This window comes from Protopterus annectens, chromosome 3.part1 (genome assembly GCF_019279795.1).
Source record: "Protopterus annectens isolate FY-2018-M chromosome 3.part1, PAN1.0, whole genome shotgun sequence".
NCBI lineage: Eukaryota > Metazoa > Chordata > Ceratodontiformes > Protopteridae > Protopterus > Protopterus annectens.
Window position 1 is genome coordinate 285402226 of NC_056732.1, and position 12500 is coordinate 285414725.

The following is a 12500-nucleotide window of genomic DNA, read 5'->3' on the forward strand; positions in this document are numbered from 1 at the left end:
TCATTTGTTATTCTGCTGGTTGAAATGTACACCTTGTGTAATATTAAAATTGTCATTACTGTGATGAAGCAAGAGGCCTACATTCTTCTTTGCATCATTGTCTTGTGACTGTCCCTTCAAATCAGTAAAATTAAGCCTGCGTAGTAAGATTTCCTGTGTGGTGTGTTGACATAATTTACATGTCTATGAAATGCTTCTGGCATAGTGTCAAGGGTTTGAATCCAGAAATATGTGAAAGTCGTATTAACTGTTTTAATTATATTACTATTACATGTATAAGTTTTGTCTACATACCTTAGAAACAAAAACAAACAGCAAAACCACAAATTAAATGAAAAGAAACAGAAAAAATAGAACAGACCCACCAAAGGTACTTCGTCAAACTTTAATACATAAATTAAAACACAGACTGAGTGCTTTTGTCTTATTCACATAAAACTTTTTAAAGACAAAATGCTTAAACAACAGTGATCATTTGTTTAAGCACTTTGCCTTTAAAATGTTTTAATTTATTAAACATCAGCTATTTGACATCATGATTTATGCTAATGTTTTTAAATTTGATTGGATGCATTTTTCTTATTTAATGAATTTGGAAATGGCAGACAACCACTGTGATGAAGTCTGTATGTGAATAAGATGAAAGTGCTCAGTCTGTGCTTTCATTTATGTATTAAAGTTTGCGAAGTATGTTTGGTGGGTCCATTCCAGTTTTTACATACCTTAGTAATCCATCATTATCCTGCTCATGTCTCAGCCATGGTGATACTTTCCAACCCCTGTTTTCTCCCTGTTAGAAACACTTGATTGTACATAGCATGACAGATTACTTATCAGGAAAAACATAACATTAACACACTCAAGTATGTTAACAAAATGGCCGAAAAAACATAACATTCTTTCTATCTATTACTGTCTCTGTGCCTGTATATTTTCCCACTTCTGTATCATCACTTTTTACTATTTCATATTTATTAGGCCAATGGTGTAATGTACATGTTATGGGATTTTACAGTTATCATGATGGCAATGAAGAGTAACACATACATTCTCCTATGCTTCAATCTGCTGTCATATTTGAATATTGTGAAGTAGGAGTCCCTATGTGGTGTGGTTAGGTAATACCAAAGTCTGTAGATTTTTCTTGTAATACTGGCAAGGTTTGAATCCAGGTATATGCCTTGGTGTTTTTGAATGTTTTGCATGCCTCCTATGGGAGTAACTGTTGGCGACACTCTCTTAAAATGTTATCCTGCTGCTGTACTAATGTACATGCTTCTTATTGGGAACACTATCTTGTTCAGATCTTGCCTGAATAATTATGATGATAAAGCAAAGAGTAACACAACACAAATATGAGTAGAAATTAACCGTAAACTAATCTCCTAGTATGTCTTATTTGTATTTCTGTCACTAACTGTGCACTTCTTCCCACCTCTTCTGTGCCATCAAATAAACCTCCTTGATTCAAAACAGTTTCCACTGTTTCCATAGGCCATGTTTCCATCAGCAATAACATGCTTTGTCTTTCAGGTAATTCATAATACACCTGTTGCATACATATATGGAGTGAAAAACTGCAATTGTCGTGACAAATGTGTAAGTCATGACACCAGAAACATGACCATAACACATATCTGTTCTGTATTCTGTCAGATTCAGATATGATTGCATGTCTATACTGCATATTTGCATGAAGTTTGACATGGAGTACCACAGAATACTGCTCACATAATTAAACCTGCACAGAAGTTTATCTGACTGTACAAGCACCCTTTGCCGATTCAACTAACCGATTATCCATCCCCTCAGCTCTTTAAGACAACAGAAAAAAAAACATAAAAAAGCACTTCTCTTTATTAAGCCAATATCTACATTTTAGTCAGATCCACACCCCTCCCTAAGTTTGAAGAAGAAAAAGAAGCACTTCACTGCATTAAGCCAAGCTCTACATTTTAGAGATCAACTTATTATGGCCAGATCCATGCCACCCCCCCCGAAGAACAACAACAAACAAAATAAAACCAAAAAAAAAAAAATTAAAAAAATTAAGCCAATCTCTACATTTTAGAGATTGGCTTATTACAATTAGATCTATACCCCCCATCAGCTCTTCCTACAAAACAAAAAAAAAAAGAAAAAAGAAAAACAGTCGTTCCTTCTACTGGCACACTACTCAGATGGCTAGATGTATGACGCCCCCCATCCTGCCCCAGCCATTCAGGTTCCATTTCTGTGGCCTGCCCCCGATCCTTCTTCAGCTCATGCTCCTTGGCTCCTCACATATAGCTATAAACAATTATTTTAAACTGTAGCACACTGCTTGTTACAAATGTAGAAAACAGTTGCTGCAGTTTATTCCCTGCCTACACAGAGCACTACAGCACTCATGTATTAGTTTTAAAAAACAGACTTCTTTTAAGCTGTAGTAAATTAATTGCTGGAAATGTAGATAAAAGTTGCTACAGTTTATGTCCTGCCTGCACAGAGTGGTATGGCACTCATGTTTTAGTTAAAAAAAATCAAAACACTTTTTCTATTAAACTGTAGCAAACAGTTGTTACAGTTTAGACCACACACACAGAGCTGCAGAGCTGCAGTGCTCAGGTTTCACTGCAAATTCAATACTCCTTTTTGAAAGACAGTATTGTACTAAAAAGAGGCAGACAGAAAAACAGAGAAAGTGATGAAAGAAGGCTGATCGAGCCCCTCAACCCTTTGCAACTGGCACAATTACACTTCTCTCCATGCCCTAACTACACTTCTGCACATGCACTAATACTTTCCCATCAGATATATGAATTAAATTGCCAGCACTGTGCTTCACATAGCGAGTTAATAAAAATTACAACAAAGAGCTATGTGAGTAGACTATACAACTTCTGTATGTCTTACTGTAATTTTGAAACTGAGATATCTGCATTTCAGAGTGATATTAACTGAACTCGTATAGTCTGTTAATGTATTATTACATAATTAGATTATTGTCCTGCAATGGTTACACTTGCAACTTTGTTATAATGGAGTGTAACCTTTTCACACATAATCTATCACTGTTATTCAGAAGTGTGCTGTCATATTTTGGAAGTGTCTGTATTAACAATGCACATTGGGCAGGCATGCACCAGGACAACTGACAGAGATACAATGCATTGTTATTTGCATGTAATCATTCAGAGATTAACTGTCATGAATTCTTGCATGACAATCCACTGCTTTACTATTGTGATTGTCATTGACACCCCATACAAAGAAACAGGTACATGTCCCTCACAGTAATGCAATGTACATGAATAATAGTACATAAATCTTAGCAGATGATTATGTAATTACACTGGACAAGCACAGTGCTGTTATGTCCAGACACATGAATTTGTCCCAAAGCCTGTGATGCACAATAAATGATGTTCCAATCAAATTTTACTACTTACAAATTTGCATTTTCATATTGTTAAAGTCAGATTTATCCTGTGGTGCTGGCAATTCATATTGTGTTTTCAAGATTATGTAAGTATGAAGATCAATCCTCACAGAGGTAAACTTTTGCATATGTAGGGTTTGAGTTATAGGTAAGTAAAGCCTCAAGACAGATGTGCTGTGTCTACTTTCACTCAGGAGAAGAACTTAACTTTGGACACACCTTTCTCTGCAATTTATTCCACTTTTAACACAAACATCCTCTCTGCAACACAATGATGAGGTCATCCTGTGAAAAGTGCACTCTCTTTCCTTAAGGGTCAGAGTTTTCCTATAGTGCTTGTGGCTAATATTGTGCTTTCTAAGCTGCATAAGTAGACAGGTAGGAGGTTCAGTCTTACAGTATGTGTGTGGCTTTCTAGGTTGTATAACTAGATAAGTTGGAAGTTCAATTCATGCAGTGGTGGATTTGTGTGTGTATGTATAGTTCTAATGACAGACAGGTAAAGCCTCAACAACAGATGTGCTGCATCCATTTCCGTATTTAACTTTTAGACACAGTTCCCTCTGCACTTTTTCCCACTTTTAACACAAACATCGTCTCTGCAACACCATGATGAAGTCACCCTGTGAAAAGTGCGCTCTCTCCCAGTACGAAACGGCCACCTCCTGTGGCACTTGCAGCTAACACTGTATTCTCTAGATTTTATAACTAGATAGGTAGGAGATTTATTTCGCACATTGGTGAACTTGTGTGCGTGCCTCTAGTGTGAGGCATGTATACCTTCCTGACCAGATGTGCTATATCAACTTCCACTCAGGGAAAAATAGCTTTGTAGAGGATTCTCCCATCCTCTTAGCCCACTTTTACCACAAACATCTTCTCTGCATCATACTTGAGGTGCACTCTCTTCCTTTACAAGTCAGACTTCTCCTGTGGCAATTGGGTTTAAGTCTGGGTTCTGTAGATTGTATAACTAGATAGAATGGGGGGTTCAAATCTATCATTGGTTAACTAATGTGACTGGGTATGCTGTCATGTACAACTGTGTCTGTGAAAATACCCCTAATGTGAGTTCCACTTATGAGATGCATTTTTACTGGCAGAGGGCTGCTCACAATATTTATGCCATGCTATCAAAAATGAACTACATCAGAGTTGTGGTATGAGTTGTTCTGTGACATTAGCTTTTGATACTGTGCTCTCTAAACACAGCATAACTAAGGAGAGGGAGGTTCAAATCCAGCAATGATTGGCTACTGTGAGTGTGTGTTTGTCTGCCTGTCTGTCTGTCTTGCTGTGTAGAGAAGGCTTCTAATGAATTTAATATGTATAGCTGTGTATTGTTACTGACCTTTATAAAAGAAGATCACTGTATTAAAGAATGATGATGTCATCCAGTCAAATGTGCACTGTCACAATTGTAATCCAGCATCTCATGTGACATGTGTGATTCAGGCAGTGTTATGTACCTTATCATTTTAGGTAGTCTGTTCAATTTCAGCCATTATTCCTTAGACTCACTTGTGTCAGTATGACTGTGAATGTGCATGCAGGCAACAATGTTGTCACCCAGCTATTTGCTGTGTACACATATAGCTGTGGATTCATATTACAAGATTTTTTGCTCATTTTTCACACAGAAATATTTTATTGGATAATGCTGATAACATGTGATGAAATTTGACTTTTCCATAAAAACTAGTAAGGCTTTTCTTGTGGAGTAAGGACATGGGACAATGTTCTGCATGCTATTGCCTTAGTAAGGCTTCTTCTTCTTTTGGCTGCTCCAATTAGGGGTTGCCACAGCCAATCAACTGTTTCCATTTCTTTCTGTCCTCTGCATCTTGCTCTGTCACACCGACCACCTGCATGTCCTCTCTCATCACATCCATAAACCTTATCTTAGGCCTTCCTCTTTTCCTGTTACCTGGCAGCTTCATCCTTAGCATCCTTTTCCCAATATACTCTGCATCCCTCCTCAGCACATGTCCATACCAACATAATCTTGCCTCTCTGGCTTTGTCTCCAAACCTTCCAACCTGGGCTGACCCTCTAATATACTTATTCCTAATCCTGTCCGTCCGCGTCACACCCAGTGCAAATCTTAACATCTTCAACTCTGCCACTTCAAGCTCTGACTCCTGCCTTTTTGTCAATGCCACTGTCTCCAACCCATATAACATAGCTGGTCTCACTACCCTCTTGCAGACCTTCCCTTTCACTCTTACTGGTACTCGTCTGTCACAAATCACTCCTGACACTCTTCTCCACCCACTCCATCCTGCCTGTACTCTCTTCTTCAACTCTCTTCCACACTCACCATTACTCTGAACTGTTGATCCCAAGTATTTAAAGTCATCCACCTTCACCACCTCTACTCTCTGCATCCTCACCATTCCTCCATCCTCCCTCTCATTCACACACATATATTTTGTCTTAGTCCTGCTGACCTTCATTCCTCTTCTCTCTAGAGCATATCTCCACCTCTCCAGGGTCTCCTCCACCTGTTCCCTACTCTCACTACAGATCACAATGTCATCTGCAAACATCATAGTCCACAGGGACTCCTGTCTGATCTCTTTCACAATTATCCACACATTGCTCACAATTGCCATTCTCCCATTGCAGTGACGATTGCATTATGCATCACATGTGTTTGAGTGTATATTGTAGCAAGCAATGTGTGAGAAATAGTCATTCAGCAACAGACTTTTAAAGAAATTATAAGCACACATATACTTTGCAACAATAACAAGATGTCATGGCTTTAAAGACCCAAATATCTCACAACATTAGCAACACTCGTCCATTCATTTTTCACAATATCATGTAACTTCTGTTGCCAGATAGTCAGGTGTCCAACATCCACACTGTAAGCATTGTGTGTCCTTATGTTGTTATGCATGAATGACATCTACAACTGTTATAATGTGTACCGTTACAGTGGCAGTGGCCTCCTCATCCCTTTTATGTCATACAAATTATTTGCAGCACAACCAGATGATGCCATGGCTTCACACAGGTGGAGTCTCAGAGCTTTCTTACGCTTCCACTGTGGTGCATGCAATTCATACACATGTCATTACTCAGTAGACTTACATAGCTTGCTACTCAATTCCAGCAAAGGGCAACATTATACGAACATACTGACATTATGCAAACAGTACTACATGAACTTGTTATTCTCAGTTTCAAACTGTGTAGAAAGAAATATAAACTCATTTTGTAATGTTCTGCCAATAACAAGGTTGTGCTGTGAATGTTGTGGTATTAGTGCTCCTGTGGCACATGCATTGAATAATGACTTGTATATATGCTTACCTACACTAAGAGTGTTTGGTTCAGTTCTGAGACAATGTTGTACAAACCCACAGAAACATCTGCCTTGGCCAAGAAACATTGATTTGCAGTGCTCACAGCTGTTTGAATATAGTTACCTATGTTACAAAATCATACTGTACAAATTATTCTCGTGTCCTTTATTACTTCACACATTAATTGAATTTATTTGTGACAAGATCCAGTGTAATGTTGTGTGGCAAATGCAGTCAAATTGTGTTGTATGATAGGCAGGGGTTTGAATCTATAATGTTTGTCTGTCAGATAACTGTGTCAGAGAGGATTGGCTCAAACAAAGAAAGTATGTCGCAGTCAGAAGGCCACATTTTTAAGTTGTCAACCTCCAAGGTAGGGGGCCATACCCATTACAACAAAGAAGTGCTGTATTTCCTTCAAGTGTGATCATCATGACAGACACACACACACACACACACACACACACACACACACACACACACACACACACACACACACACAAAAATATACCTGTTTCTGTGGTGTCACATAGGTTCATAGATAGGTACTAGGCTATCGGCCCTAGGGCCTATACAAGCCTAGCCATAACAATTCCCTGGCTATTGCTTCCCACAAATATTTACTTTTCTGGACCCCTGTCTAGCAGGGCTACTGATGTGATCCCCGGGGTGAATTTCCTATCTCCCATCCAATCGTCAAAGTTCCTCTTGAAGAGGGCCATTGAGGTGCTCTGCCTGATATGTATGGGCAGCCTATTCCAGAGTATGGGGAGTCTCTGGATCAGAAACCTATCCCTCCAGCATGTTCTATTCATCGTGATGACAAGGTTAAGATCCCTGGAGCATGTGGCTCAGAAGGATTGGGATTTCTTTAAGTGTAGTATGTCGAACAACTCTGGGTTTGCCATGGCCTTGTATGTTAGGCAGAGATCGCCTCTGAGTAGGTGATATGTGACAAAGTATAGCTGGAGTTTCTTTAGATGGTGAGCATAAGGCATCTGCTTTAGGCCTGTGATTCTTTTTGTGAGGTATTTATGCAGCCATTCTAGTTGTTGCAGATGTCTTGTGAGGTACATACCAAATGGGGCATTGTATTCTATAATGGGTCTAATAAGGGATAAGTACAGAGGGACAATGACCTCCTTTTTTCTGGATGAAAACCCCTTAGTGATGAGGTGTTCCATGTAGAAGGATTTTCTAACTACTGTGGATATGTGGTTATCAAAGGTGAGACCACAATCCACCTGTGTCCCTAGGTCTTTTATCACACTTTCGGTGTTTAGTGTACTGCCACCTATGTGGTAGTTCACAGGTATGTGGTTTTTCCCAAAGGGGACAACTATATATTTTTTGGCATTTAACTTGAGCCCATGGCTCTGGCATCAGACATCTGTTTCGGTAAGACCCTTTTGTAGTATACCCACATAATTTGAGGATTCATAATGGCTGCCAGCTTGCAGTCATCTGCAAACTTTGTAAGCCAGAGTCCCTTAGTATTGGCCTGTACTTCAGAGATGTAAATGCCAAACAAGAGTGGTCCCAGGACAGAACCCTTTGGTACACTACTTGTCACTTGTCTGGAGCTGAATTTGGAGTCGGCTACTTTTACAGTGTGTGTTCTGTCAGTAAGCCAGTTTGTAAACCATCGAGTGACATAGAGATTAATGCCCAGCTTAGTAAGTTTATCTATGATTCCAGAGTGGGGGATAGCTTCAAAAGACTTGGCGAGGTCCAAATAGGCTGTGTGAACCACCTTACCCTTGTCCATGGCTCTGGAGACTGATTCGAAGAAGTTGATCAGGTTCAGGAGGCAAGATCGGCCCTTCACTAGCCCAAACTGGGTGGGGTCCAGTGTTTGAAGGTTGCCATTGTCATTGTTTATAAGTTCCATGATAATACGTTCCATAGCCTTGCAGATCAGGCTTGTCAGATTGATGGGACGGTAGTTCCTGGGATCCAAAGTGTATCCCACCTTGTGAAGTGGGATGACTGTAGCTGTGCACCACTCTGTGGACATGAAGCCTGAGGTGAGGCTATGATTAAACATGACACATAAGTGAGGTGCCAGTTCATTTTGTAGTTCATGCCCCAGGATGTCATCTGGTCCCATGGATGTTGTATTCTTGGCTTTGGAGAGTGCGTTTTTTACCTGAGTGACCATGATTACTGGAATTTGGCATTCTTTTGGTATTGAGATGGGCCCTTTAGGGGTGAGAGGGGGTGAAGTTGGCACTGAATCTATCTTCCAGGATATTGGCAATATCCTTGAGATCAGTATATCTAGTGCCATTTTGCTGTAGCTCAGAGCAGATCTGAGTATTGCCATTTAGATTCTTGACATAGCTATAGAATGCCTTGTGGTTGTCTTTGGCATCTTTGGCAATTCTGTTTACATAACTAGCTTTGGAAGATTTTATGTGGGATCTCAGCTTTCTACTGAGGCTGGTGAGGGAGTTTTTGGAATCCTGGGTTTTTCCTCTTTTCTGCAGCAGTTTTTTCCTTCTGTTGTACAGCTTGTTTATGGCAGGGGGGCCACCAGATTGGCTTCCTTTTTTTTAGAGGACAGCATCTTATATCTATTTGGGATGGCTTGGTCCATGCACAAGTGAATGTGCTCATACAGCACCTTAGTGTAGGTCAGCAGTTGAACTTCCAGTTCCCATCTTCATGGGTGTCATGAAGTTTGTTTCTTCTGACTTGAAAAGCATGAAGTTGGCTTTGGAGAAGTTTTATACGGAGGTTTCCTTAAAGGGGGTGGGGTGGGATGTGGATGTCAAGGGTGATTAGCTTATGGTCTGATCTGACCAATGAGAGGGTGACCAATCAATCTCCCATGTTGGTAATGACCAGGTCTAGAATATTGGTACACCTGGTGGGACTATGAGTTAGTTGCTCTTGAGCATTTGAATTTATGAATTCTAAGTACCATTGAGCAAAGGTGTTGGTACAGGAGTAGTTTTCCCAGTTAATGGCAGGGTAGTTGAAATCACCTGGGTGGTTGTATCTTAATATTTCCCAGTATGTTTAGAAAGGTGTAGTGAGAATCTTGGGGCATGGTGGTGGATTTGTAGCAAGCTACAATTTGTATTGCAGTCTTACCTAGTGTTAGTTGCACCCAGAGAATTTCAAATGCATTGTGTTGGGCAACCAGCCTGGAGGTGTGAATATCCTTGTTGAATATGGACACTCCTCCACCTTTAGTGTTTCGGTCCTGGTTTGGTGGCCGAAAAGTGTGGTATGAGTTGTAGCCCGGTATTACAGGGGTGCTCTCTGGAGCTTTGAACCAGGTCTGAGTTATTGCACAGATATCGAGTTCTCCATTTTTAGGAGAGCCTCGAGAAAGTGCATCTTGAGGTTTAGACTTCTAGCATTGAGTAGCATTACCTTCAGATTTTGCTTGCTTGTACCCGTTATGGTGGTAGTTTTGTCCTTTGAACCTTGCCTAAAAAGGCACTATAGGGGTGGCAAGAGCCTTAGCTAGTAACTTGAATCCCAGGAGCAACTGGTACAAACCATCTCTTGCAAAGTATTGTGGTTTGTTGATCATGTTGTCCCAGGCAGACAAATACTGGATCCCCTTTGAATGATGCCAGAAGCTTAGCCAATTATTGAAGTCAGTCATTTTGTCCTTATACTGTGGTATCATTCTGGGTGATGGCAGGATGCTACTCAGGGCTAGGGTCATACCTGCCTGGGCTACATGATCCGAGAGCTCTTCCATGTCTCTTTTCATGTAGTCCAGGGAGGTACGTCTCAAGTCATTCACTCCAACATGGACAATGACAGTCATATTTCTACTTGTTGTGGAGTGACTTGAGTGCGTGCGTTATATGGCAGATCCTGGCACTGGACAGGCAACTAACTGTAATTTTCTCCTTGTTTAGCCTGGTGAGTGGGACATCAGTGTGCCTGACTATAGAGTCACCTATGACTAAAGTGTTGGGTAAGTTGTCTTGCCTTAGGGGCTGCTGTTGGGTAGCACACTGGTGTGAGCTATGTGACACTTTGGTTGTGTTTGGGGTGGTGTTTATTTGCGTTTTAGCTTTGGAGGTCCTTGTTACTTGGGCAGGTTAATGTTAAGCGTCTCCGCATATGTGGGTTTTATGTTGCTATTTGTGGGTTTTGGTGGTGTGGGTTTTGAAGGACTATGTGTTGTTTGAGGTGTTGTATGGGTGTTAACCTTCTCCTCTTGACTGTCTAGCACAATCTTGGCTGGAGAGAGCTTTACTTCCTGTTTGGCTATGTAAGTGCATCTCTCGCAGGTTGTATTATTTGGTGGTAGTAGGAGAGGGTTGTCTGTGTACATGAAGCAATTGCTGCATTGCCCCAGTATGCCCAGATTCACCAGGTGGACAGGAGAAATCACCGGAAGCTGACCCTTGGACATGCCTGGTTAGGTGCTTTCTTTGTGTAGTACAAGCTGTTTTCCCTTACTTTTTAGCAAGGTACTTGCAATTGTAGGCTGTCTACTGCCTACGACTATTCTCTCCTTATTACCAAGGAAAGGTGAGTGCTTCTAACAAATTAAAGCTCCTAGTGCTTTTTAGTGAGTTTTAGGGCAAGTGCTAGTCACACGTATACAGATTTTAGTGCTACTGCTGATAAACTAGCTAGTTCTAAGGGAAAATTTGAAGAGCAGACTTTCTGTCACCGGGAATAATTTAACCTTAGCCCCGTGGTGCTGTGCGGTGCAAAAATGTATGTATTTATGCCAGAAAGTTGAAAGGGATAGAAATCAGCCCAAAATGGCCAATAAAATTGCAATTTCAGAGGTGGAAACCACTCCTCTAGTGTTAGGCAGTACAATGCTCCCACTCTCACTGATAAGCAGTAGGACTTCCCTCTACCATAGCAAGGTCTGGATAGCTCTGAACAATGAAACTAAAGTCCTGAAACCAGCAAAGCCTGGAAACTGGACTAGTCTAGTTAGAAAAGGCAGGAAATTAGCAAACAAGATATAAGCACAGAAAGGCTAATGCACTTGAGTGTATAGCCCAGAACAGTAAACTCAATTAAAACTTTGCAAAACTAGAAATTTGAAAATATAAACGTTTTAAATAAAGCAAGGCAAGTGCACAACTGAAAAATGACTTACAGGCAGAAATACAGTGAAATAAGTAGCTAATCTACTTTTTCAGCTTTCTGAGAAGTGCAGGTAATAAAAACGACCAAAAAATCAGCAAAAATTAGAAAATTCAGCAAAAAGTACTTGTAGTTAGCACAAAAAGTCTCTCTTTCTCATTGATACACTTCTCTCTGATGTCTGTCCTAGCATGTGTTCAAGTCTGGCAAGATGCAAATGTTGCATATGCCATTGAATGTTCACAGGCATTGCTTAATTTCAAAATAAAAAAGGCACTGTAATGCCATGTCTGCCTCTAAACATTTATGTATTACTGTAATTGTTTTCTTCATACTGTACAGCTTTATATGACATGATGACTTAACATTTTTTACTGTATGGCATTGTGCAAGATCATCATAAATTATGACTGGACCTGTGTAAGCACACTTTCTTATGTGTATCTGTTGTTTACATGATGTTATGGCAGTATTTGCTGTAATGTCTTGTGAGCATGCCCAGAATAATTATGCAGAAGATGCACTGCATTTATGAACAGAGATCTTGAACTTCTGCAGTGTCATCAGATATATGTTTTCATTTGTCACTTGTGTATATTGAGTGTTACTATATTACTGCTTGGGATGTACATGAATATAAAACACATGCTTGTGTAATATATGTATCAAAGTAATATATCCCC